The sequence below is a fragment of the Mesoplodon densirostris genome, chromosome 19 (assembly GCF_025265405.1).
Source record: "Mesoplodon densirostris isolate mMesDen1 chromosome 19, mMesDen1 primary haplotype, whole genome shotgun sequence".
In the NCBI taxonomy this organism is placed as follows: domain Eukaryota; kingdom Metazoa; phylum Chordata; class Mammalia; order Artiodactyla; family Ziphiidae; genus Mesoplodon; species Mesoplodon densirostris.
The window spans coordinates 3,932,698-3,938,697 of NC_082679.1; positions in this window are offsets into that span (position 1 = coordinate 3,932,698).

Here is a 6,000-nt window from a genome sequence, read left to right on the forward strand (position 1 = left end):
GTGTGGGGTGAGGGGCGTCGTCTACAGCGCAGCGGCGGAAGTGTGTGTGTGCGTGTGCGCGTGCGTACGTGTGTGCGTGGGGGGGGGCAGCTGGAGCACAGCTCTGATCCCACATTCCCCAGCAGGTGAGGATCCCTCTGTCCAGTGTAAGTTCCCTGTGCAGAAATCATCCCTGGGTTTCTCTGTATTTTTACCTTCGTCTCAGCTTATTTCCATTTCCCTGTTCCTGAGGCTCTGGAAACACCAAATGTCTCAACTAGGCTGGGGGCAGGGGGAAGAGCGGGTGATTAGCCCTGAAACAGGAAGTTGGCCTCACATTCAGCAAAATCCACCATAGAGGCAGGGGGCTGGCAGAGGTCACTCACTCATTCACTCTTTCTTCCTTTTGACCACATCTTAGTTCTCATCTATCTGTTTACTGATGCCTCCATGTACCACTGGTTCCACAAATATGAGAAACAGCCAGGATGCCTGCCCTCTTGGGGCTGAAAGTCTAGAGACGTTGACAAATAATTGTGCAAATCCACGGGTGCAAACGGTGATACGTGCCCTCAGGGTGAGTGTGGGAATCTCGGGGGGCAGACGGGACGCAGAGCTGCCGTCCTCTGGGAGGTCCGAGGGAAGAGGTATCTGAGCCGAGATCTGAGGTCAGGGATGAATTACCCAGGCCGAGGGACAGGGAACACCCTGTGAGGAGTGTCCGGAGCTGAGTGGGAAGATGGCATTTAGAAAGGGAAAGAAAACCAAGGTAACTGAGATAAGTGAGCCAGACAGCATGGGGACAGACAGATCCAGACCAAAGAGAGATGCGTGGGTCTCAGTCTGTCTGAAGGTAAACTGTGAGAGGACTCGAAGGAAGTTTATGGTTTTCCTGAAGGTAAATTATATACTATATATATATTTAAAGTTTTTAAGTAAAACTTTTACATGATCATTTAAAACAACATCACTGTGTGATATAGTCTGTACGGGAGGAGGGAGACGGTGGGATTGAGGATGATTCTCAGAGTCTGCCCTTGGCGAGGTCATATTCTCTGCCCAGGGGCTGCTGAGGGAGATCTGGGCTTGTGTGGGGAGAGCTTGTGGGTTCAGCCTGGTCCTTATAATCTGAATTGTCCCTGTGGGGCCATCAAGAACAGAAGTGGAGAACGCGGGAGAGACCTGGGCGAGGGTTATACATTGGGGGTTTGCAATTCGAGGTGTATGTCAGGGCCCCCAGGATCAGCTCCACTCTCAGCTACATCTGCCTGCGGGGTTCAGGGGGTACTGGGGAGAAGACACCCACCTGTGTGTGGATCGTGTGACCCAGACAGAGCACTGGAAGAGAAGTTCTAGTGAGAAAGACGCCCACTGTACGGTTTCCTCATGGGGCTGCAGTCAAGGGGGTGCCTTGAGGAGCCAGCGGGGTAGGGGGTGGGCATCGTCCCATACTTTCCCGACACCCCTGTCAACATTGCATCTGAGTACGAGCCCTCTCGTTGCTCTGAAATAGTCTCAAGACAAAACCCCCAACCCCTCTTCCAAGCAGGTGTTCCTCCCCGCCCCCCAGCCCTTCTCAGTCTGAACTCAACCCCATACCCAGGCACCATTTCCAGCACTGAACCTTCCGTGGTAAGACTTAGGTCTTGGCCAGAGCTGAGGGGGACCACTTTGTCCCGCTAGGGCCCCAGCGTCTTCTGGGCTGGAGTCGGGACGGAGCTGGGAAGCAGAGCCCCTCTGCCCCTGGATTCCTACCCCTCCATTCCAGGACTCACCCAGGCCCAGGAGGGTGGTGGGACGGAGGGACATGGCCCAGCCCCTGCCCCCGGCACCGTCCTGGAGTTTGTGAGTGAAGGACACGAGAGAAGAGGATGTGGCGGCTTGGGGCCCTTCCTGGGGTTTCTGCATCAACGGCCTCACACAGAGGGGAAGAGCTCTCTCTCCCCTCCCATCCATACTCCCCACTAACGAGACAGAGGGGGGACCTGGCTTCCAAAAGATCTTTGTTCCCCCTGTGCACTGATGAGGCTGAACTCATCTCTGGATGCACCCCTTGAGGTGGGAGCCTCCTTCTCAATCTGTGGGGCAAGCAGAACACGGATTTGTGCGGCAAACTGACTTGACTGTTGGTCCCAGCTCCACACGACAACCATCTGTTCTTGCGCAAAGAGTTACAGCACTTTATGCCAACACTTCCTTGTGTTTAAAATGGGAAGCCCCAAATCCCCCTCCTAGTATTTAATATTACAATATATACTACATTCCCAGCAAGGTATTGAGCTCATTAAAAATATCTCACTAACGTGGGTTCTCTGCCTGTCTTCCCGAAGTGGCCTGGGAACCAGGGAAGGGGAGGGTGGTCCATCAGCACGTGCAAAATCCTCAAGGGATTGGGTGATCAGGAGACAGACCTTGGGAGCTGGCCCTGGGCCTGGGATCAGGTGGGGCACCCAGCTGGGTGCTGAAATAAAGAGCAGGACCAGGGATGGGGAGGGCGTGTGTGCACACGGAGGCCAGGAGGACAGGAGCCCCATCATGGAATCTCACGTCCACTGCCCCTGAGGCCAGGGAAGAGCTGCTTCTCCAGGGGTAGCTGTGCCAGACATTGATGGTGGTCCACACAGCAGCTGATGCTCACTTTTTCCTTATTAACAGAAACCTACTTCTGTTTGAGTGGCTATGTTCCAACCCTGGGGCTGAGGGATAGGGGGAGTGCAGAGGATAAAATTTGGGTTAAGGCAATCCATCAGTCCCGTTTGCAGTGATTGGTCCAGAGGGGGCACATGACCATGTATGGCCAATGATACTTAAAGCAGGATATATCAGGGTTTCTGGGAATCATATTTCTCTCTTAATAACAGAGGGTCTCGTAAGAGTTTTGCCTCCTTTTCTCCTGTCCGTGGGCAGCTATATCATGATGATGTGATATCTGGAGCTGCAGCAGCCATCTTGCAACAAGCTTGACTACAATAGCAGAAATACTGAACAAACTGAGGGGAAAGAATACAAGATCCAGGGTTCATAGAAGGTCCCCAAATGCTGAACCAGCCCTGGGACTGCCTATCCCTGGAATTCTTAATAAGTAAACAATAAATATACTAGATTTTCTGTCAAATTTTCAGACTAAATCTGTGGACCACACTCCATTTTAAAATAATAATTATTTTTAAAACTAACATTGCTTAATAGACTATTTTAAAGGTCTTCTTAAATGCCTCAAAGAAATGAACACTAAGTGAAGGCTATGTAGTCAAAAATTAAAGGAAGACAAGATTCCCCAGAGTCAAGTTGAATGCTGAACCTCTCACCTTGACAGTGATGCATTAAGTTTTATTTTCATGGCCTTGCAGATGGTAGAGGCTAAAGGATAAAGTCCAGGGGTCACCCTCGTTGACTGAAACCAGCCAGCCCTATGTATCTGTGTCTTTCTGGTCTCTCTCTCTCTCTCATCTTCATTAGTGGCTTTTATCAGGTTTATTGAGGGATAATTTGCAGACAACCAACTGCATCCATTAAATATGTGCAATTCAATGAGCTCTGGTAGTTGTGAAACCACCATCATAGTCAAGATTTCCATCACCACCAAGATTCCATGTTCCCTTTGTGAAAATAAGCAAAGTACCCTCATTTAAAATGGAGTCAGGAAGCCCTGAAAGGGGAACCCTCAGGCATGTAACACTTGGTGCAGCCTGCACTCCCAGTAGGGAGAAGGAAGACGAGAATTATTTAGACAAGGGAGGACATTAATTACATGGGAATTTCATCCTCTGCTTTAAGAAAAAGAAGGAAGATCCTTCCGTGCCCCAGCAACAATGCTCTAACCACTGCTTCCAGCCAATGAGAAAATGTCAAACATCTAACTCCTGTTCTTCAGTGAATTTCTGTTCAAAACAATCCTTCCGCATTTCCTCCTAAAACTCGATAAGAGGTGACCTCCCCTTTATCTCTTTAGACTTACCTGTGATCCACCATAGCTGGCCTGTCCCAAATAGCAATTTTCTGCTATTCCTGAATAAACCATTTTGCTGCTCAGGTAACTGGCTATTTTATTTTTATGGTCAATACTCTTTGGTCCCAGGTGATCACTGCCAACCAAAGAATGTCACTTTCTGTCTGGCTCTACAAGGATTGAGTCATTAGCCACTGGAGTTACTCACCTTCGACACACCCTGAAGGGTGTTCAAGGCAGGGATCCGGAATGAGGCACTCTGTGCTCTGGGAAAACTGGCAGAACAGGGCTTCAGAGAGTTAGATATTTTCAGGAGAAGATTTTATGAACCCAATTTCTTGCACCTTCTCGTACTTAGAAAAGCACTAAAGTCATTAACTAAGGTATCTATTCCTCGTGAGTAGCAGCAACTTTCTACAGAGATGTGTGCTTGACGGCATGTACCCTTTCCCCAAAATCACATAGATGCTGATATCGGAGCAGTTCCTCAGAGCTCTCTGAGGGGCTCTCTCATGGGCAACAGTCCTCAGTACGTCCCCAAATAAAACAGAACCTCACAACTCTCACTGTGCATTTTGTGCATTTTTATTTCAGTCAACACCATTGATCTTTCTCTTCTTTTTAGAAAATATGTATCTGCTAACTTATTTTTTTATTGAAGTATAGTTGATTCACAATATTGTGTTAGTTTCAGGCATACAGCAAAGTGATTTGGTTTTATATATATATATATATATATATATATATATATATATATATATGAAAAAAGAATACGTGTGTGTTACTCACGTATTCTTTTTTTCAATTCTTTTCCACTATAGGTTATTACTAGACTTCCCTGTGCTATACAGCAAATCCTTGTTTATCTATTTAATATAGGGTAGTATGTATCTGTTAATCCCATACTTCTAATTTATCCCTCCCCTCATTTCACCTTTGGTAACCATAAGTTTGTTTTCTATGTCTGTGAATCTGTTTCTGTTTTGTAAATAAGTTCATTTGTACTATTTTTTAGATTCCACATGTAAGTGATATAATATTTGTCTTTTTCTGTCTGACTTCACTTAGTATGATCATCTCTAGATCCATCTAAGTTGCTGCAAATGGCATTATTTCATTCTTTTTTATGACTAGGTAATATTCCATTGCATATATGTACCACATCTTCTTTATCTATTCATCTGTCATGGACTCTTAGGTTACTTCCCTATCTTGGCTATTGGGAATAGTGCTGCAGTGAACATTGGGGTGCATGTATCTTTTCAAATTAGAGTTTTCATCTTTTCCAGATATATGCTCAGGAGTGGGATTGCTGGATCATATGGTAACTCTATTTTAGTTTTTTAAGTAACCTCCATACTGTTCTCCAGAGTGGCTGTACCAATTTACATTCCCACCAACAGTGTAGGAGGGTTCCCTTTTCTTCACACCCTCTCCAGCATTTATTATTCATAGAGTTTTTGATGATGGCCATTCTTTTTTTCTTTCTTTCTTTCTTTTTTAACATCTTTATCGGAGTATAATTACTTTACAATATTGTGTTAGTTTCTGCTGTATAACAAAGTGAATCAGCTATACATATACATAGATCCCCATATCCCCACCCTCTTGAGCCTCCCTCCCACCCTCCCTATCCCACCCCTCTAGGTGGTCACAAAGCACTGAGCTGAGCTCCCTGTGCTATGCAGCTGCTTCCCACTAGCTATCTATTTTACATTTGGTAGTGTATATTATGTCCATGCCACTCTCTCACTTCATCCCAGCTTACCCTTCCCCCTCCCCATGTCCTCAAGTCCATTCTCTACGTCTGCGTCTTTATTCCTGTCCTGCCCCTAGGTTTGTTAGAACCTTTTTTTTTTTTTAGATTCCATATATATATGTGTTACCATAAGGTATTTGTTTTTCTCTTTATGACTGACTTCACTCTGTATGACAGACTCTAGGTCCGTCCACCTCACTACAAATAACTCAATTTTGTTTCTTTTTATGGCTGAGTAATATTTCATTGTATATATGTGCCACATCTTCTTTATCAATTCATTTGTCGATGGACACTTAGGTTGCTTCCATGT